Source organism: Scyliorhinus torazame, chromosome 3 (genome assembly GCF_047496885.1).
Source record: "Scyliorhinus torazame isolate Kashiwa2021f chromosome 3, sScyTor2.1, whole genome shotgun sequence".
Lineage (NCBI taxonomy): Eukaryota > Metazoa > Chordata > Chondrichthyes > Carcharhiniformes > Scyliorhinidae > Scyliorhinus > Scyliorhinus torazame.
Window position 1 is genome coordinate 138,946,918 of NC_092709.1, and position 24,572 is coordinate 138,971,489.

Consider the following 24,572-nt stretch of genomic DNA (forward strand, 5'->3'; position numbering starts at 1 on the left):
CTCCCCGTGTCTGCGTGGATTTCCTTCAAAGATATGCAGGTTAGGTGAGGTTATGGGAATATAGTGAGGGAGTAGACCGAAGTAGGGTGCTCTTTCGGAGGATCGGTGCAAAGTAAATGGGCTGAATAGCCTCCTTCTGCACTGTAGGGATTCTGTGGAATAAATATTTTGTGATGACTTATGTTTATGGAGCTCATAGAGAGTAATAGTGCTTAAGCTACTACTGGATATTTCCACTGGAGTGCTCAGTGCAATAATTTCAATATGGATGAGTGAATTAGATTATATTAGAGCACAAAACTCTAATAGCCAATTTAAAAGTAAACAGAATCCTTCAGCATTAAACTGGTCGTTTTAAAACTGGCCAACAGCAGGCTCTTGCAGTAATATATTCCTCCAGGGTCAATATTTACCCTCAAAGAGGCTCCAGGTTTATTCTGTCAGACAGTTTAACCTCCTATATCAATGATTCAGCTGCAAAATCCTCTCTGCTCCTGAACAGGGACTGTGTGTAACAAACACTTCTGATCCCTGATGACAGACATTTTCTCCAATTACAAGAAAATTCAGTTTCAAACATGAAATGCACTCCCCACAACCCATACCTTGATAGCAGTGTCATCTTTATTTAAGCTGAGTTACTTCAAGATGAAGAATAAAGTCGCACATTATAGCTTTGTGTTGCCGCCTGGATTCCAGAGGCAGAAATGAAATTCCTGATGAAATATTGATTTTTAACCTGCTTTGCATGTGTAGTTTTTCTAATGTTGCTCTAATGCTGTGGAATCTGTCCAACCTAAATAGGGCAGATGAAATTGCGCTTATAATGTACATTTACAAGAATCATTTAAAGGCTGTAAGGTTCTATGCAAAATGGGCATTTTCAAATCAATTCCTAATAGCCACAGATTTACAAGATACCCATCTTTGGCACCAAAGTGATGGTCAAATCAGTGAGCCGATAAAGTTGGCTGATATGAGACATGGAAATGTCCCAGTATGGAATAGGATCACTGTTGTGAGTATAACATATAATCACAAAGCATAGAAGGACACTATTCGAACCACTCTTTCTGTGCCAGCACTTTGAAAGAACTATCTAACTAGTCCCACACGTCCCTGCTCTTTCCCCATGCATAAACCCACAGTTTTTTACTTTTCCCTATATATCCACTTCCCTTGTGAAAATTACTATTAATTCTGCTTCCACTTCAGGCAGTGCATTCCACATCAACATAACTCGTTGACATGCATGGAAACTCAACACTATGTTTAAGAGCCTCCAAACTGAGCTACTGAAAAATCCAGTGTATTCTGCCAAAAGTAAAGCAAACACTCTCTACCCATAAGAGACATCCCACTTACCCAAGTCCAGAGGGATTAGGTTGGCAAGTGCTAAGTTGTAGGGATCCACAATAGTGCTCATTTTCTTGCGCTTAACCAACTAAAACCATAGATGGTTGGCCCACCTAGGACAACCTGGACTATTTCAGCATTGACATGCAGGCTTATCTGGAGCTGATGGAAGGATCCCAGTCACGAGTAATTATGTGTCCATCCCCCTCCCCTCCCCTAGTGTCTGGTTAATGAGCCAGGTTGACTGGTCAAGCATTAATAATGTCCTGCAGATCTTCCTGGTTCGTGTATCAGATTAGCGGGTTCGCCATAAAAGGTTCAACTGATTTCAGTCCTTCATCATCAACTATGTCATCTTGGAGCCAATTTGACCTCCAGATACATAGGATAGTCCTAGGTTATCATTCGTTAATTTACCAGCATGAATTCCCGCCCGCATGAGAAATGATGTACACAGCACAACAAAAAATATTTGATGTGCTGCTATCATTATTCTGACCTCAACAAGGGCCTATACCATGCCCAATGATTGGCAGTTCCACTAGTCAGAGGTACACAGTTTCAGCAGAAACTACTCATCTTTCAGGAGTTTAATGTGTGGGCGGGCATCAAATGTTGTTTCAATGTTCACCTGTTGCTTTTATCTCAGTTATGCTGCCCAGCAGCAGATCTTCCTCATTATTTGTAGAACTAAAATTTGTCTAAAGTGCTGCACTGCTGAATAGCTTGTAATGGGACTTTGGTAAAGATGAAGGATATGCTTGTGTCAGACTCCCCCTTCAGAATGCAAAGTGATGTTACTGCAGGTCAGAACTCTCCAAAGTTCCTGTTAACATTACCCTTTGTGCACTTTCTTGGTGATTTAATGTGGTGCACATTGTACATTGTACCTAACCATGAAGCATTCGATGCCAATATTGAATTAAATGGAAAAGTCTCCCATTGCCCAATGTCCTTCATCTTGATGACCCACCAAGCAAATAATTTGTGAAGCATAATCTGCAAAAACGTATATAACTGTAACAGAAATTGAAACCATTGTAATATGGGAGCAAAGGTCTGACGGTGATCAGGACGCAGCGTTGGGTTGGAGGATCGAGATCTCTGGCTGTACACTCACTTGGGTCTTAGAATTATGTCTCAGTGCTGGCCGGCACATTAGGTGCCTGGCTGAGTACATGTGAGAGGAAGTTGGCCTCCTTTCCTCCTCAGCACGATGCACTGTGCAACCCAGAGCATCTCAGTGAAAACAAAATACAATACTTTGTTCATGCTGAGTGCCAGTTGCACGTGTGTCTCTCGTGCACGCACGAGCAATGGAATCTGCAATCTAAGTAGCCAGTGACCCATTTACAGCCTTTCTTAACAGAGAAGTGAGTGCTTGGGGATAAGGAAAGCCCCAGTTTAAAATCAAACTAGAAATAAAAATAAACCGTTTAACAATGAGCCTATGTATCTCAGGACAATAAGATCAATAGGATACTTCTTTGGAGAATTGGCAAGCTTTGTGCCTTTTTGTAATGTTTTGCAGACTTGGAGTTCTTTTACTGTTCTGCTATAGCTTTGTTTGCTTGACCTTTCATTTTTTTTGTCAATCTGACTTCCATTTGGTGTCAGAAGCAATTGCTTTTCACTACGCCCAATTGCTTATCCTACGATCCAGTCAATTCTTATAGCAGAAATGATTAGGGGTCATTGTAAGGGATACATCATATTTTGTTTGTTGAAATGTGTTTTAAAGTATCTATTTGGTAGCTATAAAAATCTGAATTGTTTCAAATATTAGGTTTTCAAAGTTTATTTAGAAAAAAAAAATCCAATTTTGTACCAACTCCTTATTTTCTCTCCCTGTAACAGAATTAATTGCATGACGGGAGGCTTATGGCACCTCGGTTAAGTGGTGCCACTTATGTATAAGCCAAGTCAATGAGTAACACTAGACTCTTCAACGGTTGGAGCATCACAGCTTAACTGCCCAATTCAGAGACATCCACACAGGTCATTTCCAATGGGAGTTACTGGACAGCAGACAGAAGCACAAACCTTGATTACCTTCTTCCAACGATTGCTGAGTTTAACCACAACATAAATAACTGCTGTCCTTGCTGGAACTTGCCTTTGTGTGCCCCTTGTACAAGAGACTGTGGAATCATAGATTTACAGTGCAGAAGGAGGCCATTCGGCCTATCGAGTCTGCACCGGACCTTGGAAAGAGCACCCTACATAAGCCGACACCTCCACTCTATCCCAGTAACCCACCTAACCTTTTTTGGACACTAAGGGGCAATTTAGCATGGTCAATCCACCTAACCTGCCCATCTTTAGACTGTGGGAGGAAACCGGAGCACCCGGAGGAAACCCACGCAGACACGGGGAAAACGTGCAGACTCCGCACAGACAGTGACCCAAGCCAGGAATCGAACTTGGGACCCTGGAGCTGTGAAGCAACAGTGCCACTGTGCTACCGTGCTGGTAGAATCTGGTGCCAAATCAGTGCACTTAGTTCATGGCGCTGCTGACTATTGAGTCATCAGAAGTAATGGCCAGAAAATCACGGGTGCCACAAATCAGGCTCAATGATCCCCCAGATCAAATGTTTTGATCCATTGCCAAAGTGGGAGTGGAGTTTTTACACATTTACTCTGGGAAGCTATCAGAGATATTGGAGGCAGCCACCCACACAGGTATTGGAGCTACTGTTCCCCCACTTGAGTAATCAGATAAACCGCTGCAAACTGTTAATGGTTCTGAGAATATGAATTAGTTTGTTTAATTCACAGCTACAAATACTTGTCAAGTCTGATATCATCTGTGAAGAAAGGGAGAAGAGTGTGTATAATAGGCAGTCAGCCAACTACTCCCGAAAGTGAGAATCTACCTCTGAGTTCCATATTCTGCTGCAATTATAGTGAAGATCAGAGCAAAATATTTCTTTAACAATTCCAATTCTTTACTTTCTACCGCATACCTAATTCTGTTTTTCAATAGTTTACCTTTCTTAGTCACTCTCGTTTTCTGGATCTACTTCTGAAAACACTTCTTACAAATGTACTGAGCCACAAAGGAGGTCTGGCTCACCAACTGTTGTCGATGTTGAGATGAATGTGGGAATTTCATTTGTATTGTGTTATATGTACTTGTTGCGGTAAGGGTTAAACGCCTGGATTAATGTGCGTGTGACTGCTGCAGTCATGTTTTAAAAGAAATCCTAGTTTGAAAGACAACAAAGCTTTTGGGAGGCAGGGGTGCAATTAAAGCATCGTAAAAAGTTTGGGCTAATGGAATGGTGTTTTGATTAAGGGGATTCCCTGTGGAGTTAATTAGATTTCAGCTTGGTAAGATGGTCTTGTTGCCGGGTGGAGCTAAGGCATCAGACATTTTGCAGAAGGCTGAATGAAGTTGCGGCTATAAGTGAAGCGTTTTGCTCTCACTGCAATTCTGTTGAAATAGAACAGTCTTGAAATAAGTGCAGACTTGCCTGAGAACAAGGGGAGCTGAAACCAGCTGAAACAGCTTCTGAAGAAATACAGCCAGAGTTTTTGCATGGTTCTGACAGGATCCAGGTTTTCCCTGTAAAGCAGAGTGAAAAGATCTCTCTTTCTCAAAAAACATCTCTGTAAATCAAGTGTTCCTATGTGCTAATGGATTAATAGTGGATTGAGAGCCGAGATGGGTTTTTTTTTTGTTTGTGTGGGAATAAAGATAGCAGTTAAGGGTATTGTATTCACTGTATTGAGTAGGATTGTTTAAGTGGTAATTGGAAGTTGTTTACTGGTGTGATGTTAAAGATATTTTAATACTGTGTTAGTAATAAAGTATGTTTTAATATACCATGGGCGCAATTCTCCCATCGGGAGTCTAAGTGCCGACGCCAAAGTGAACTTCGGAGTGTTTCACTCCGCGTCGGAGCCCACTCCCAGCCCCTTACTCTCCCACCCCCGGGGGGGGCTAGGAGCGGCGTCGCGTCATTTACGCGCACCGGGCATTGGCACCGTGTAAATGACGTGGCTGGCACTGCGTAACTGCCATTACCCGCGTATGCACGGATTGGCCGGCTCCAACCCACGCATACGTGGTGGCCGTCCTCCCCGAGGCCGCCCCGCAAGAAGATGTCGGATGGATCTTGTGGGGCGGCGGAACAAAGGAGGTCCTCCTTCAGAGAGGCCGGCCCGCGATCGGTGGGCACCGATCGTGGGCCCCGCCCCATTTGAGGCCCCCCCCCCCCGGTGCAGGAACCCCATCCCCCAGCGTTCCCGCGCTGTTCCGGCTGGCAGCGACCAGGTGTAGACAGCGCCGGTGGGAACCCGTCGTATTGGGCAGGCCGCTCGGCCCATCCGGGCCAGAGAATCGCCGCTTGCCCGTTACAAATGGCGAGCGGCAATTCTCCCAGCGGCCAGCCGTGATTCTTGCCGCGCAGTTTGGGGGGGGTGGGAGAATCGCGTGTGGGCGTCGGGGCGGCGTGGCGGGACACCCGTGGCGCCCCGGCGATTCTCCCATCCGGCGTGGGGGGGGGGGGGAGAATTCCGCCCCATATCCCTGTTCCTTTTTAAAATCTCTCCTGGAGTAAGGTATCCTTTCCTCACACTCTTACAAAATCAAAATTAAATATTGGGGTTTTTGGCCAGTAAACTAGCCACAGTTGGGGTCTGGTCTGGGATCGTAATAATGAAAAGAAACTTAAATATTTTTTTTTAAACTTACACCAGTTGGAACTTGGCAGCAGATGACAGCAAATAATTGTGACTAATGTTATAGTGTGACAATTTAGCCTGGAAATTCCAGGAAACTTTTAATGGCACACGATGGTACAAGGGTGATTGGGCCTGTCATTGATCAAGTCCCAAATCCTGAGGTGGGTGCGTTTATATTTTAATGTGGGCAGCTGTCCAGCAGGCAAAATCCAGAATGACTGAAGATAAGACAATGATTTCAGTCTCTGAAAGGAATGCAGGACCATCTTTCTTGAGGCAACTAATCCATCTGAAAGTCATTTTTAGTGATTTTCTGTTTCGGACCTTAAGTGGTGGCCCGGAGTGGAACCTATGTGCTCTTAGCAACATAAATATATGCTGGGCATTTCAAGGATCAACTCGGCCGAATTTTCAGGAAATCTGGAACATGTACACAGCAAATACAAACATCACCGACCAAAAATGAAAGAATGGAAACATTCCTAATGTATGAAATATAGACTGAATTTGCTAATTGGGCATTTCTGGTGGCCAGCTCCACCCACAAAGAATGCATATTGAAAATTTGGATGCAGACTGCTCATGAATTTCCAATCCTTTCAAATATTCCCAAGATGCATTGCAGCAACTTGCCAAGACTTCTTCAACAGACCTTTCCCAACTCACAACCTTTAGCACCTATTCGGATAATGGGAACACCACCACCTACAAGTTCCCCTCCATATCACACTGTATCCTGACTTGGAGCTATATTGTTGTTCCTTCACTGTTACTGGATCAAAAACCCTGGCGTGAGCTTCTGAAGAGACCTCCAGGTGTACACCACATGGACTGTAGCGGTTCAAGAAGGTGGCTCACCACCACCTTCTCAAGTGTAATTATGAATGGACAACAAATGCTGGCCTTGCTAGTGACACTCACATTTCAAGAATGAAAGAAAAAACAGGCAATCGTCAGCATGCACCTGATCTGATTTTTCAGTAGGCAAGGTTCCCCATCAGAAGTGACAAGTTAGAATGTGACTCAGTTACTGTTTAATCATATTTTACATTGGCATGGAGGTATTTTGTTATTTACTACTTATATGGCAAATAGTGTCATGCATTAAAAACAGAAGTCACTTTCTTTCTGATGGTCCCTTGAAATGAGGACATTGCTTACCACAGAGTACAACTCATGGCAAGGACCTGTGCGTGGAGTCTTTTGACGATCGACCACCGTTGACCAGGAGATTCTTCTGTTCTTGCTGTCTGCCACAGGTGTAATGAAAGAATTTTCAGGGGAAAAAATGAGGTGAGGAGGAGGATGAGGAGGAGGAAGATAGATAAATTAGCCAAGGAATGTACTCGAAGAGATGCTTATCAGGACGAAGTGTAAGTCCGTTGAGATGACTGGTCCAGAAGATCCAAGGAAGGACTCTTCAATGAGTATGGCTGAGAATAGCAGGACCAGTACAGAGAGCTCTGATGGCCTAATTGAAGATGAACTGATACCTGGGAAGGCAAGCGAAGAGAGTGCAGTCTGAGGAGGGAATGGGGGGGGGGGGGGGTGCATTGATGGATGCCTGAATGAAATGGAGAGAAATGGGTGGAAACGTAAAAATGGGAGCTTGGATCTAGAGTGACAAACAATATAGACACTAGAATGGGCACAGAGAAAGGCCGTAAATTACATAAAGCAGTTGCAGGACTGCTCGTCTCAAAATTATTTCACTGTGGGGCAACTTGAGACTGAATGGATCAAAGGGTTTATTTTCTGTTTTGGCATTAACCATGGTTGTTTTTTCCCACAATCAATCTTCTGACAATTAGTAGAAAGTAAGAGAACGGGTTCCAATATGGTAATGAAGTCTGCATCGAGAGATTGCATTTTTCTGAGTTGAAGCTAAATCAGGGGTCACATCCGTGGGTTGTGAAAGCAGTGCACAGTTAACTTGGCGCCAGAATTGGATACTTTGCACCATCTTCCTGCGTCAACAAGTTACGATGAATAATCCTCAGAAGTCATCCTATCTGTCATTCCCAAACAGCATCCGCAACAAGCCAAGACATGAGAATCCATTATGTGATTGTGATTATGTTTCAGTGACATTTCTCCCTGTGTTCTAGATTAGAAAACAGCACTTATGCTGTGGAAACAAGAGTTATTTTTTTCTCCTGCGAATACTGATGAAAACAGATTTCAAACTATGATTAACATGCTCTAGACTGAACTTGAATTTGTCAATTGGAAATGGAAGGTTCCTATAAATTTTATTCAACCATGCTTTTCAGAAAATGACTTTATGAATTTACTGGCTGGAAACCACTATTTTTTTAAAGACTAAAGCCACATTTCAATGACTTGAAATCACAATCATAGATGGCTGAACGTTTGCATTACTGTACTGTCTATATTCCAAAGCCATTTGTCTGCAAATGGAACAATTTCCTTTGGGGGTGGGGCATCTAATTAGCAAAGCATCCAGACAATTATTTGGGTACTCATCAGGATGGAGCCAAACCATTAGTTGCAATCACTTGGACAATGGGACTTTGGCTATGAAAGGAATATGCCCCAATAATATAATCAGGCGAGGCAGGCAACTGGAATCCATTAGCCATGACCATATTTGAGCAATTAGAGGGAGAGGGCCATGTGACAATGCAACTAACCCTATGAGCTTTTAAGCACCTGCTTCTCCTGCAGACCAGTGCACAAGCAAATGAGACAAAGAAGCAAATACCTAAGTGGCTTCTCTCTCTTTCTCCATCCAATTTGCAGGTTTTGAACTCTGCTGATTTTGACCACGTGCCACAGGCAGAGAGCTTTTTAATGAACTCAACTCTGCTGCCTCCAGAAAACCAGAAAAAATGTCCATTATATTGTGAAAAGCCTCAATGCCGAACCCATCAGGGCACTGAGTTCAGCCAAGCCACCAACCTTCAAGCACCATGACCCTTTAAATTCACTAGACTTTAAGTTATTATTGTTCCACTCCGTAATCGATTTGTTTGTGTGTCAATTCTGACAGAATGTGTATGGATATGTGACCTGTGTGTGTGTTAAGTACAATAAAGTACAATAAATACTATTCTCTTAAACCTGACAAAACATGTCTATTTGTGTCTTTTATGTCACTGTAAGCAGTTAAACACTCACTGAATTGGGAAGCACATCCTTTAAAAGAAAACTTTTTGCAATCAAATAGATTGATGGGAAGGAGGGGAGCCATTCCAACTCTCCTCACCTGATTATAACAATATTATTCTGCTTACCCACACAGCCCCTCGCCCATTCCAAACAGTGTTTTCTTAGAATTTACTAAATGATAGAAGCAGTAAATTAATATATTCAAAACTGCTCCCTTCCAAATGCAACAGTAGTGTTTATCGCCTTTAATTGGTGGAGTGAGTTCCAGGAATTAGTGCGAATTGCTATGTCTTTTCAAAACTGGCATTCAGCAATTTTCTGAAGAGACAAACAATTTAGGTAGCTGAGGACAGAAAGCTTAGGAGACACTTTGCAACATAAAACATCCCTCCTTCTGTATTCTTTTAAAGCTACTTTCTGCTGAGGGAGGGAGAAAATAGTCCTGCGCTGCTCTCAGCTGTCACTCAGAACCACTCTAAAATAGTCATTCTTAAGCAATGTCCTTTTCCTCTTGTGATCTGTCCTGCTGTGAACGACAAGTTGCACTCAGTTAACTGACTTCCAATGCCAGCCCCTGAACCTGAACAGTCCTGAATGTGGAAAGGTGGCACAGTCATTGCTCACGGAACATCTGTCGATCCTTCCATTGCCCTTTCATGAGCTTGCCCCCGGCCAGGATTCCTGGATTGCGGTGGTTTGCTACATTGACAGGTTTGCTGCTGGGCATTTTGAATAACATGGAAACACTGTAGGAAGTAATATTCAGAACCTTTCATCCTCGACAGCCAAATTCAAATTCTGGCTTCTGCATGTCTGCTATCTCAGTTTTCGGTGATAAGCAGAGAAGGGAGGCTAACTCTTGTTTCCATGGCAGTAGTTATTATTCTCCAATCTGGAACAGATGGATACTCTCATTGACTTGGATAAGTTTCATTGTGCATACTGTTTGGGATTATAGATAAGGATAATTTATGAGACATCTCAATTGTAATTTACTGTGCTGGTTTGACACCAAATGAAATGTGCATTATAGATATAACCAATTCGAAGGTTTTAGCAGCCAGCAAAGGATGACTACAAAAATAATGAGGGCGAAATTGATGTATGAGAGAGAACTATCAAGAAATATTAAAACAGACAGTGAAAGCTTAAAAAAATTATTTTTAATGGTATGTGGGTGTCATTGGGTAGGTCAACATTTTTATTGACCATCCCTAACTGCCCTTGAGAAAGTGGTACCAAACGTCTTCTTAAACTGTGACAGTCCATTTGGTGTAGGTACACCCTGAGTGTTGATAAGAAGGGAGCTCCAGGATTTTGACCCAGCGACAGTGAAGGAACGGCAATATAGTTCAAAGTCAGAATGATGTGTAGCTCAGAGGGGAACTTACAGCTGGTGGTGTGCCCATGTATCTGCTGCCCTTGTCTTGTGGTAGACGTTGTGGGTTTGTAACATCACCAGATTGACACCTCATTTTTGTTTTGGCCTGGTGTGCTCCTGGCATGCCCTCCTGCACTCTTCATTGAACTAGGGTTGATCTCATGGTAGAGTGGGGAAATATGCTCGGCTGTGAGGTTACACATTGTGGTTGTATTCAATTCTACTGCTGCTGATGACCGACAGTGGCTCAGGGATACCCAGTTTTGAGCTGCTAGATCTGTTTGAAATCCATTCAGTTTAGCACGGTGGTAGTGCCACACAACATGATAGAACATAGAACATTACAGCGCAGTACAGGCCCTTCGGCCCTCGATGTTGCGCCGACCTGTGAAACCACTCTAAAGCCCATCTACACTATTCCCTTATCATCCATATGTCTATCCAATGCCCATTTGAATACCCTTAGTGTTGGCGAATCCACTACTGTTGCAGGCAGGGCATTCCATGCCCTTACTACTCTCTGAGTAAAGAACCTACCTCTGACATCTGTCCTATATCTATCTCCCCTCAATTTAAAGCTATGTCCCCTCGTGCTAGGCATCACCATCTGAGGAAAAAGGCTCTCACTGTCCACGCTATCCAATCCTCTGATCATCTTGTATGCCTCAATTAAGTCACCTCTTAACCTTCTCTCTAACGAAAACAGCCTCAAGTCCCTCAGCCTTTCCTCATAAGATCTTCCCTCCATACCAGGCAACATTCTGGTAAATCTCCTCTGCACCCTTTCCAATGCTTCCACATCTTTCCTATAATGCGGCGACCAGAATTGCACGCAATATTCCAAATGTGGCCGCACCAGAGTTTTGTACAGCTGCAACATGACCTCATGGCTCCGAAACTCAATCCCTCTACCAATAAAAGCTAACACACCATATGCCTTCTTAACAACCCTCTCAACCTGGGTGGCAACTTTCAGGGATCTATGTACATGGACACCGAGATCTCTATGCTCATACACACTGCCAAGAATCTTACCATTAGCCTAGTACTCTGTCTTCCTGTTATTCCTTCCAAAATGAATCACCTCACACTTTTCTGCATTAAACTCCATTTACCACCTCTCAGCCCAGCGCTGCAGCTTATCTATGTCCCTCTGTAACTTGTAACATCCTTCTGCACTGTCCACAACTCCACCGACTTTAGTGTCATCTGCAAATTTACTCACCCATCCTTCTACGCCCTCCTCCAGGTCATTTATAAAAATGACAAACCGCAGTGGCCCCAAAACAGATCCTTGTGGTACACCACTAGTAACTGGACTCCAGTCTGAACATTTCCCATCAACCACCACCCTTTGTCTTCTTCCAGCTAGCCAATTTCTGATCCAAACTGCTAAATCACCCTGAATCCCATGCCTCTGTATTTTCTGCAGTAGCCTACCGTGGGTAACCTTATCAAACGCTTTACTGAAATCCATATACACCACATCAACTGCTTTACCCTCATCCACCTGTTTGGTCACCTTCTCAAAGAACTCAATAAGGTTTGTGAGGCACGACCTACCCTTCTCAAAACCGTGTTGACTATCTCTAATCAAATTATTCCTTTCCAGATGATTATACATCCTATCTCTTATATACCTTTCCAAGATTTTGCCCACAACAGAAGTAAGGCTCACTGGTCTATAGTTACCAGGGTTGTCTCTACTCCCCTTCTTGAACAAGGGGACAACATTTGCTATCCTCCAGTCTTCTGGCACTATTCCTGTAGACAAAGATGACTTAAAGATCAAAGCCAAAGGCTCAGCAATCTCCTCCGTAGCTTCCCAGAGAATCCTAGGATAAATCCCATCCAGCCCAGGGGACTTATCTATTTTCACACTTTCCAGAATTGCTAACACCGCCTCCTTATGAACCTCAAGCCCTTCTAGTCTAGTAGCCTGAATCTCAGTATTCTCCTCGACAACACTATCTTTTTCCTGTGTGAATACTGATGAAAAATATTCATTTAGCACCTCTCCTATCTCCTTGGACTCCAAGCACAACTTCCCGCTACTGTCCCTGGCTGGCCCTACTCTTACCCTCGTCATTCTTTTATTCCTGACATATCTATAGAAAGCTTTAGGGTTATCCTTGATCCTACCTGCCAAAGACTTCTCATGTCCCCTCCTGGCTCTTCTTAGCTCTCTCTTTAGGTTCTTCCTAGCTAACTGGTAACTCTCGAGCGCCCTAACTGAACCTTCATGTCTCATCTTTACATAAGCTTCCTTCTTCCTCTTGACAAGTGTTTCGACTGCTTTAGTAAACCACGGTTCCCTTGCTCGACCACTTCCTCCCTGTCTGACAGGTACATACACAATGATGGAGGGTTTCCTCAATGTGAAGATGGAATTTCATCTCCACAAGCATTGTGTGGTAGTCACTCCTGCTGATACTGTCATGGACAGATGCATTTGCAACAGTTGCATTGGTGAGGATAAGGTCAAGTAGGCTTTTCCCTCTTGTTGGTTCCTTCACCTGCTGCAGACCCAGTCTACAAATATATAAAAAGGAAAAGATTAGGGTCTCCTGGAGGGTGAGACTGGGGAATTAATGATGGGAAACTAGGAAATGGCAGAGATTTTAAACTAGTATTTGTATTTCACTTCACAGTAGAAGACCCAAAAGGATCCCAAGAATGGTTCAAAAGCAGGGGGCAAAAAGGAGGAACTTAAAATCATCTTGATCACTGGAGAAAAAATACTTGGAAACCTAACAGGACTGTAGAGTTAGTGGATACATTGGTTGTGATCTTCCAAAATTCCTTGGATTTTGGAAAGGATTATAAAACTTCAGAAGTACCACTATTATTAAAGAAAGGAGGAGACAGAAATCTGGAAACTACAGACCAATTCATCTGTAATTGGATGAGGATATCTAGAATATCCCCTAGAATGAGGATATCTAGAAAATCATAATACTATCAGACAGAGTCAACATGATTCTGTGAAAGGAAATCATTTTTTAAAAATTGTAATCATTTGAGGCTATAATAAGCAGGGTGGATAAAGGAGAATTAGTAGATTTAGTGTGTTTGGATTTCCAAGAGGAATCAGTAAGATTCCATCTAAAAGCTTATGGTGTTGGGTGTGATACATTAGCATGGATGATTACAGATTCATGAAGGTTCCACCTTCTCAACCTTGCCCCTCACCTGAGGTGTGGCGATCCTCAGGTTAAATCACCACCAGTCAGCTCTCCCCTTCAAAGGGGAAAGCGAGCCTATGGTCATCTGAGACTGTGCCAACTTTACCTTTACCTTTTATTAGCATGGATAGAGAACTGGTTAATTCACTCGAAGTAGAGAGTTGGTAAAAATTAGTAATTTTCAAGTTGACAAATTGTGACTGGTGGAGTGCACCAGGGATTAATATTGGGGCCTCAGCTATGAATGATCTATATTAATGAGGTGGATGAAGGGACTATTGTAGCCAAAATGCCTGATGATCAAATGATAGGTCGGAAACAAGTTGTGAGGTGGATATAAAGGCTGGGACTTTCCGCCTCCCCCCCCCCCATGGCAAGTTTTGCGGAGGCGACTTGCCCTTGACTTCTGGCAAGATCTTCTGGTTCTGCGAAAGTCAATGGCCAAGAAAGGCGGGAAAGTAGAGTTAAGGCCAGTTGGATCAGCAGGTTTGATGGGCTGAGTGGCCTGCTCCTGCTCCTGTACAAAGGTAACTTTTTGGTAGCAACGAATAAGCTGTAAATATTTCAGTCTTGGGGACTATTTGTTGTTGGCCTACTCTGTTTTGTATGATCCAACAATCTCGAGCATATCTTCATTTAATTGGAAAACGATCTAGTATTGATTTGTGCTTCCAGTACGGATGGAGTCCCAGTACAAATGAGGTAAATTAGCCAAGTTTCTTTCAGGTTTATGCCTATGTCACTTTTCATTTATGAGTGTATTATAATTGAATTGCAGCTAATTTCAATGGTCCACACACACACACACACACAGCAGGGCCTCCACCTTCCTCAAACAAAATGAGCTGATAATAAAAAGTATGGCAGGAGCAGGAAATATTCGGTCAGGAACTTGGGGGAATAATTGGCAGAGAATACATCGAATGGAGGCACATTGTATCAGGGCTCACTTTTGGATTCAAGCTAAGGAAGCAATTTTTATCATCCCCAACTCAGTTTGCATGGGCTACTTAAATTAAAGGACCTCCCCTGACCTTACACACATTCTTGGGGCGGAAGTTTACCGGCCTTCCTACCGACGGGATCTTCCGATCCCGCCGAGGTCAATGGAGTTTTGACTGGCTCGCTGCATTTTACAGCCCCGCTGCGACCAGGCTGAAACATTCCCCCCTGGGATTCTCACAGGTTTTTAATCCGTCTGTGACCTTGGCTGGATAACCACCAGTTCAGGTTGGCAGCTGAGATACATGTGCAATAACTGGGTTTTAGGCTTATGATTGACTCAGATTAGAATTTTTGTTTGTACTTAACCAAAGAAAGTGAAGAGATGAAATTGGCCATTAGTCAAAGTACATAAAATAGACAATGTCACATTGGAAGACCTTGCTTGTAAACTATTTGAGTTCTAATTCATTCGATAAAAGCTGAGCAGCCTTGAAAATGCAGGGCTGGAATTTCCTTCAAATGGCTGTGGATGGGGGAGGGAGAAGGGGGAAATCACAGGAAATATTTCTGAAAATATTACTTTATAAAGAACATACATCTCAGAAAGATTTGATCTGTTCTGTCTGTGTTATATATCTGGTTCAGTGACACACATATTAATACCAGGAATTACAACACCTGTCACCCTTAAAAGAAAATCCTTGACTCTATCATCAAAGCAAAAGTCTAATGAGGTGTTGTAGCGCCTTAACATCAAATTTGTTGACTTGTCCTCTTTAAACCTGTGCTGCCAATCAATGGCCTGCATGACTCCCTCCCCATCTGCTTTTAATAGATATTCATTGACATTTTTCATGTAAAAGAACATTTCTCCAGTCCTGAAGTGCCTTGCGGAAGCTTTGTGGATGCTTTATAGACTGTCAGCTAATGATTGACGATCATTGATAGTTGCAAATTGAATGTCCTCTCTGGTGCTGAGAAGTTGCAGCCACAGACTCTAACACTCATTTTGGTTTCCTGCAGCCTTTGATTAACTGATCAGCATTCAAGCTGCAAAATGAATAGAAAAAGGACAAGTATATTCAAGGTGACTTAATTGGCAAGTCAGCTCATAACTGGCAAAGTGCCAAACCACTGATAATAAACAACATGGGTCTTAAAACTCTGAAATCGGATGTAATAATATACAAGAACAATTAACAATTTGTGCATATTGCTAGCAGTATTTTACTTTTGTTTCTTTTAACTTCAAGGGGGTTCTTGCAGGTGGAAATGTTTAAACACGTGGTGCTGCACAGCTCAGCACAGTTGTAATTGATTAGTCAGGTCTGACTTACTTGTCCATGTCTGTAAAATAATTAGCACCGATCTCCTAAGTGAAGGGGGCAGAAGTTTGCATTTCGTGAGGTAGCGACACTGAATAAACGCTGGGGCTTGTACAGGAGGTGTGCCTAAATCTGGTGGAGTATCCAAATATGCAATGGAGGAGGATTGGGGAGGAGGTCAGTATGTTAAGCTTAGTTGCTCTGGCAGACAGGGGCTGTCTCTGGGGATTCCTTCCTAGCCCAGGAGCTAGTGCTGGTGAAGAAGACGATGGTGAGGGTGCTTTGCAAGTGACATGGTGCCATGGGACTTAGTTGCTTTAAACCTACAAAGACTGATCCACCAAAGTGTCAAGGTAAAATCTATTTACTGACAAGTACAACACTCTGTTATAGTACAGGATTATAAACTTCAGAAAAATTTCATTCACAGACTATGGCAGCTGATTAGAGCATCAACAGGACATTGATGCAAGTGTTAAACTGTACTCGTCAAAGACACTAAAATTCTGTTGATCAATGGACTTTTAACAAAGCATTTCACTAGAACTTGTAGAGGAATAGAACATTGTTGAGAGCTTCACAATTTATGCTGGCACCATTATTTGTGGAAAATTGTAGTTGTGCATGTGCTAAGAAAACGAAAATATCTCCCATGATTTGTAAAACATTCCATCGTTCATTTTTCTTCATAAAAAGAGTAATAAACATATTGATAATTTATGTACTGTTTTACCTCCGCAAGCATTGCATTTTTGCAGTCATTGTGCCACTATTTAGTAGGATGCCATAATGATATCTTGTTACTGTACTGTGGGAGCAATCATTTTTCACCCAAATCACAATCATGTTAGAAATGATGGCACTCGTGGGTGTCATCGCCAGAATGGAGGCATTATTTGTAAACAGGTCCAGCTGTTCTCTTTCCTAAGCCCTCAAAAAAATGTTTACTAACCACTTTTTTTCCCCAAAACATTTTTTTTTAAAAGTACCAGCCTTGCTTCTCGCAAGACGGTAGTTTATGCCGTGGTGATCAACACTGTGGTGTGTTTTTATGTTTTAATGTTTTTAAGGCAAAGGTATATAGAGTTTTGAATAGTAAAGTAATAAACGGTTACGGTGAGCGGGCGGATAAGTAAAGCTGAGTCCACACAAAGATCAGGGGCGAGATTCTCCGGAAACGGCGCGATGTCCGCCGACTGGCGCACAAAACAGCACAAATCAGTCGGGCATCGCGCCGCCCCAAAGGTGCGGAATGCTCCGCATCTTGGGGGGCCGAGCCCCAACCTTAAGGGGCTAGGCCGGCGCCGGACGAATTTCCACCCCGCCAGCTGGCGGAAAAGGACTTTGGTGCCCCGCCAGCTGGCGCGGAAATGACATCTCCGGGCGGCGCATGTGTGGGAGTGTCAGCGGCCGCTGACGGCATTCCCGCGCATGCGCAGTGGAGGGAGTCTCTTCCGCCTCCACCATGGTGGAGACCGTGGCGAAGGCGGAAGGAAAAGAGTGCCCCCACGGCACAGGCCCGCCCGCGGATCGGTGGGCCCCGATCGCCCCGCGCCCCTCCCAGGACCCCGGAGCCAGCCCGCGCCGCCTTGTCCCGCCGGTAAGGTAGGTGGTTTAATCTATGCCGGTATGGCCGGAGAATCGCGGGGGAGGGCCCGCCAACCGGTGCGGCGCGATACCCGCCCCCGCCAAATATCCGATGGTGGAGAATTCGGCAACCGGCGGGGGCGGGATTCACGCCAGCCCCCGGCGATTCTCCGACCCGGTGGGGGGTCGGAGAATCTCGCCCAAAGTTATTGAATGGCAGAGCGGGCCTGAATGGCCAGAAGGCCTACTCTTGCCCCTAGTTCTTATGTGTTAAGCATCGCTTGGTGTGGCTCAGGAGCCTTACTTTGGTATGATTGTCTCTGTCGCATCCTGGACCATGACATTTGTCTTCATGATGCTGATGGTCAAACCAAACTACTTCCATAAGACCATAAGATATAAGAGCAGAATTAGGCCATTCGGCCCATCGAGTCTGCTCTGCCATTTGATTGTGGCTGATATGTTCCTCATCCCTATTCTCCTGCCTTCACCCAATAACCCATGATCCCCTTGTTAATCAAGAAGACCAAATTTGTGCTGGAGGTGCTGTTACCTACAGGGCTACGGGCCAAGAGCTGGAAGGTGGAATTAGACAGAATAGTACTTTCTGAGAACATAAGAACTAAGAGCAGGAGAAGGCAATTCAGCCTCTCGAGCCTGCTCCGCCACTCAATACGACCATAACTGATCTCATCATGGTCTAAGTCTACCATCCTGCCCGTTCTCAATAACCCTTTAACCCATTACTAATTAAAAATCTCCTTCTTAAATTTATTCACTGCCCAGCATCCACTGGGGTAGCGAATTCCCCAGATTCACGACCCTTTGGGACTTAATATTTACCCTTCATAAAACCATGCTGACTCTGATGGATTGCGTATTGACTTTCCAAATGTCATGATATTACTTCCTTAATAACGGATTTTCCAACAATAGATGTTAAACTAACTGGTCTGTAATTTCCTATAGTCTGCCTCCCTCCCTTTTTATAAGCACTTTTTGAATAAGCAATTTTCCAATCCACTGGATCTTTCCTGTGTGCAGGGAATTTTGGAATATTAGAACCAATTGATCCACTATCTCCACTGCCACTTCCTTTAACGCCCTAGGATGTAGGCCATCAGGCCCTGGAGACTTGGCTGCCTTCAATCCCAATAATTTGTTGAGTACTGTTTCCCTATTGATGCTGATCGTTCTAAGTTCCACCCTTTCTATTACCTCTGAATTACCCTGTCCTATAGAGATGGTACTAGTATCATCCACCATGAAAATTTAGGTAAAATATTGATTTAGCATCTCCGCCAATTCTGTATTCCCCAATATTAACTCTCTGCTTTCATCATTCAAGGGACCAACATTCACTTTAGCAACTATCTTCCCTTTTATGTACTTTATAGAAGCTTTTGCTATCCTTTTTGATGTTTTGCGCTAGCTTTCTTTTGTAATTTACCTTAGCTTGTTTTATTACCTTTTTAGTAACCGTTTGTTTATACTCGAACGTTTCCCACACTTCCAGCCTGCCACCGGCCTTTGCAACTTGGTATACCTTAGTTTTTGTCTTTATAATGTCCTTAATCTCCTTGTTTAGCCATGGATGTTTTTTTTACCCCTCTTACCGTCTTTCTTCCACTTTGAAATCTATTTGAGTTGTGAGGAATTGAGAATTTCCTTAAACAGCTGGCACAGCTCATCAGCTCTCCTACTTTTTAGCCTTCCTGCCCACTCTAATCGGGCCAAATCTGACTTCATTCCTATGCAATTACCTTTGTTTAATTCCAGAACACGAGATTGGGATTGCACTTTCTCGCCCCAAAACTGAATTTTGAATTCTATCATTATATGGTCGCTATTCCCGAGAGGATCCTTAACCATGAGGTCATCAATTAATCCCTCCTCATTATACTTCTCTTTGCTATTTCTTATTTCTACCCAAACTGATTCCGCAACTTGGGGTTCCAAGGGAACTCAGTTCCCAGACCTGGGGCGGGATTCTCCGCAATCGGCGCGATGTCCGCCGACCAGCGCCAAAAACGGCGCAAATCAGTCCGGCATCGCGCCGCCCCAAAGGTGCGGAATCCTCCTCATCTTGAGCGGCCGAGCCCTAACCTTGAGGGGCTAGGCCCGCGCCGGACTGATTTCCACCCCGCCAGCTGCCGGGAAATGCCTTTGGTGCCCCGCCAGCTGGCGCGGAAATGACATTGCCGGGCGGCGCATGCGCGGGAGCATCAGCGGCCACTTACGGCATCCCCGCGCATGCGCAGTGGAGGGGGTCTCCTCCGCCTCCGCCATGGTGGAGACCATGGCGAAGGCGGAAGGAAAAGAGTGCCCCCACGGCACAGGCCCGCCCGCGGATCGGTGGGCCCCGATCGCAGGCCAGGCCACCGTGGGGGCACCCCCCGGGGCCAGATCGCCCCGTGCCCCCCCCTCAGGACCCCGGAGCCCGCCCGCGCCGCCTTGTCCCGCCGGTAAGAGAGGTGGTTTAATCCACGCCGGCGGGACAGGCATTCCAGCAGCGGGACTTCGGCCCATCTGGGCCAGAGAATTGCCGGTGGTGGCCCGCCAACCGGCGTGATTCCCGCCCCCGCCGAATCTCTGGTGCCGGAGAATTCGGCAACCGGCGGGGGCGGGATTCACGCCAGCCCCCGGCGATTCTCTGACCCGGCGGGGGGTCGGAGAATCCCGCCCCTCATATCAGTCTTAAATGACCAACTTTTATTCTGAAATCCTGACCCAAATAAAGGAAGCATTTTTCCCCGCATTTACCCTGTGAAGCCGGGAAGAAATTAATATTTTGATATCTTTATTTTATATCTTTTTGGAATGACGCACATGGGGTTGAGTATTATGGCCCCTCCTGCCGTTGGAATTTTCCAGCCCTGTCAGATGATGTGGAACTGAAGACAGCATGCAAATTTGACAATCGTGCCTCTGTTATGAACAAAACAGCAGTGGGTGGTCTGGTAAATCTCAAAGTTTAATCATTGGAACTGGAAAAGGACTAACATATTTTCTGTGGCACGGACATCATTTTCAAGTCATTTTATGCCAGTCAGTATCATTTTCATTGTTGCATGCAGGCACAGCTGGCTACCTGGAGAAGAAGGTTGGAGCAACATATGTAGCGCCATCATTACAGGCCCTAAATATTATAATATGCTCCGACCGTCAAGGCCCTGTCACTTTAAGTCTTCGGTAGAGGAGAAAAGTTGGCATACAAACCATTATATTATGTGTTCTGTTTGTTTCGATTGTAATGTAATTGAACTGAGTATTTAACTGCATTCCAGGCTGTCTTTGTGATATTAATGATCTCCAACTTATCAGGTGGGATTTCAAACAGAAGGATGTGCTTTTAGTTTGATTGTGCTATCTTCAAACTTTACAGCAAAAGTACGCAAATTCTTCAGATAGCTTTGGCTCTGCTCATTCGTATCTATTACCACAATTTGATATGCTATACACATTCCAAATACCTCAATTAGATGTGCAGGTTTAATGTTTTATTTCAGTGTTTTGAAAAGTTGTTTGAACTCTTTAGTTTCATTGAGAATCCTTCGGGGCATTTTTCTACATTCAAAAGCTTCTTGAGTATCGTACCAGCAATAAAAGCTTTTCAACACACACATCTCATAAGACGTGTTATTAATATGATGGATCTCCAGGGACTGTAATTTCAGAAGGAAACAAAAACTTGCTTAAAAGGTGCGTAAAAGGATGACAACTGGTTTCAATACTGTAATGCTGATAGTATCGTCTTTCAGTAAAATAATTTTAAATACCTTGGCCCTTGCGAATCTGGACGGCCCAGGAAATAGATGGGGCCTGGATATGTCCAGTCTTGCCTTCTACCTTCAGTTTCCCCCACGATCTTCCACTACCTCCTCAAACACATTCACCTGCGGCGGCGGCGGGGGTGGGGGAGAAGAATTTGGTGCATTTCCTGGGTCCTGCTGCTGTGCTGAGTAAGACGAGGCCTGGCAGACAGCAGAATTAGGCTAGCCTGTTAGTCCAGACCTGGGATGTGACTTGGAACCCTGAGGATCTTTGAGGGAGAGTTCTTTTCAATGCCCTCAGCCACCATCATGCACGCATGCATGCACACCATTCTGAACTGATTCAGCTAACAGGACAACAAGTACCAGCCAGTGCCATATTTCCCAACCTTCATGGCATGAACATATACCATTGAGATTTTCACCCCTCTTTCTCATTTCCTCTGTAAGGCGGCCCTTAAGACCTATGCTCCTGACCAAGCTTTTTGCTACCTGCCCTAATATTGCATTGGATGGCTCAGTGTCAGTGTGAAGTGCCATGGGACACTTTATTACGTTAAAAGCATTATACTGTTACAAGTTGTTATTGCTGTTCTGTCCATTTTGAAAGCCTGTGTAACAATCCAAAAAGAAACACACCTTATCCGATAATGCATTCTGAAATGAAAATGAAATGAAAATCGCTTATTGTCACAAGTAGGCTTCAAATTAAGTTACTGTGAAAAGCCCCTAGTCGCCACATTCCGGCGCCTGTTCGGGGAGGCTGTTACGGGAATTCTGTGCAATCTTCTACTCGTTGGTAGCACCTTTAAATTACATCTACTTCAATTTCTTGTGCTTAACAATTGTTTTTTGCTTTCTATGTGTTAACCTCACACCCGACACTCAACTGAATTGCTCCAAAGCTGAAACTTCTTCCACGTGCTAACATACAAAGACCATTTGAAAGGCATTGCTTCTCCACTTACCACCAGACAGCAGAGATTTTGGGCTGGATTCTCCCTTACCCGGCGGGGCGGGGGGTCCCGGCGGGACGGAGTGGCGTGAACCACTCCAGCGTCGGGCCGCCCCAAAGGCGCGGAATCCTCCGCACCTTCAGGGGCTAGGCCCGCCCCGGAGTGGTTTACGCCCCGCCGGCCATCGGGAAAAGGGCTTGGCGCCACGTCAGCCGGGGCCGAAGGGACTCCGCCGGCCGGCGCGGGTCCGCGCATGTGCGGGGGCGTCAGCTTATGCTGACGTCATCCCCGCACATGCGCACATGGAGTCACTTCCGCACCGGGAATGGCGGATGACTATGGCCTCCAGTGCGGAAGGATTAGAGTGCCCCCACGGCACAGGCCCGCCCGCGGATCGGTGGCCCCCGACCACGGGCCAGGCCACCGTGGTAGCACATCCCAGGGCCAGATCCCCCCGTGACCCCCCAATAACCCCAGAGGCCGCCCGCGCCGCCAGGTCCCACCGGTAAGGGACGAACTCCAATTTACGCCGGTGGGACTGGTTACAGGCGGGCGGGACTTCGGCCCATCGCGGGCCGGAGAATTCGGGCGGCCCCGGGGCCATTGAGTCGCTCCGGACCCCGCCATTCTCCGAGGTGGGCTGCGTGACTCACGCCACGCCGGTTTTTGGGGGTTGGGGGAATTTGGAGGCCAGCGGGGGGCAGGATTCACGCCGACCCCCGGCGATTCTCCGACCCGCCGGGGGGTCGGAGAATCCCGCCCTTTATTCATGACGAAAATGGTAAGCCAAATAGAAGAAGCCAAACTGGATAGTAAACATGAAAAGTCAGGCATGTCGTATTTTACTTCCAGCACATTGAAGTATTTACTAGTCAACTTTGAAGCAGTGCTTTTCGGGTGTTTGAGAAAAGTAGGTGACGAGAAAATAGGAGGCATTTTCCTTCAATGTAGGCACCACATCTATGAGCAGTGTGTTGCCCACCATCAGTTTTTACATGAGTAGGTCGGGAAATCTTACTCATGGCTGCTTCTAACAAAGTTGACGCATTAATTATATTTTAAAGATATGGGGCGTCATTCTCCGACCCCCCGCCGGGTCGGAGAATGGCCATTGGCCGCCGTGAATCTCGCCCCCGCCCCCGCCGAAGTCTCCGCTCCCGGAGATTGGGCGGGGGCGGGAATCCGGCCGCGCCGGTTGGCGGGACCCCCCGCTGGATTCTCCGGCCCGGATGGGCCGAAGTCCCGCCCAGGAATTGCCTGTCCCGCCGGCGTAAATCAAACCTGGTATTTACCGGCGGGACCAGGCGGCGTGGGCGGGCTCCGGGGTCCTGGGGGGGGTGCGGGGCGATCTGACCCCGGGGGGTGCCCCCACGGTGGCCTGGCCCGCGATCGGGGCCCACCGATCCGCGGGCGGGCCTGTGCCGTGGGGGCACTCTTTCCCTTCCGCCTCCGCCACGGCCTCCACTATGGCGGAGGCGGAAGTGACTCTCCCCACTGCGCATGCGCGGGAAACTGACAGCGGCCGCTGACGCTCCCGCGCATGCGCCGCATTTCCGCGCCAGCTGGCGGGGCAACAAACGCCATTTCCGCCAGCTGGCGGGGCGGAAATCCCTCCGGCGTCGGCCTAGCCCCTCAATGTTGGGGTTAGGCCGCCAAAGATGCGGAGACTTCCGCACCTTTTTGCCGGCGCGATGCCCGTCTGATTTGCGCCGGCTTTGGCGCCAGTCGGCGGGCATCCCGCCGTTGGGGGAGAATTTCGCCCATGAAAGATGACTTGCATTTCCTCACTTTAATGTGCAGATTCTAGTTTGCTTACTTTGGTTTTTTTTTATGAGACAATTTGTTACAACAGTACATCAAATGGCCCTTATCCATTCTGGTAAATACATACAACTTGGGTGTAGATCCTGTGAAAACAAGACGTGACTTACATTGTGAGCCACTTTGGTTCCTGTTTTCGAGTTACAGAAAATTATTACAGCTTCATCTATTTTAAAAAAAATTCGAGTACCCAATTCATTTTTTTTTCCAATTAAGGGGCAATTTAGCCTGGCCAATCCACCTACCCTGCACATCTTTTGGATTGTGGGGGCGAAACCAACGCAAACACGGGGAGAATGTGCAAACTCCACACAGACAGTGACCCAGAGCCGGGATCGAACCTGGGTCCTCAGCGCCGTGAAACAACAATGCTAACCACTGTGCCGCCATGCTGCCCTATTACAGCTTCATCTATAATAA

At 45.5% G+C, this 24,572-nt stretch overlaps 1 protein-coding gene and 1 long non-coding RNA gene across 2 annotated transcripts in view; one reads left to right on the forward strand and one right to left on the reverse strand.

The window, feature by feature from the left end:
• The window catches only part of arhgap24 (Rho GTPase activating protein 24), a 606,798-nt gene that overhangs the window by 359,813 nt on the left and 222,413 nt on the right, over positions 1 to 24,572 (forward strand). The window lies entirely within an intron of this gene.
• LOC140408701 (uncharacterized) overlaps positions 1 to 24,572 on the reverse strand; it is a 98,420-nt gene that overhangs the window by 1,997 nt on the left and 71,851 nt on the right. The window lies entirely within an intron of this gene.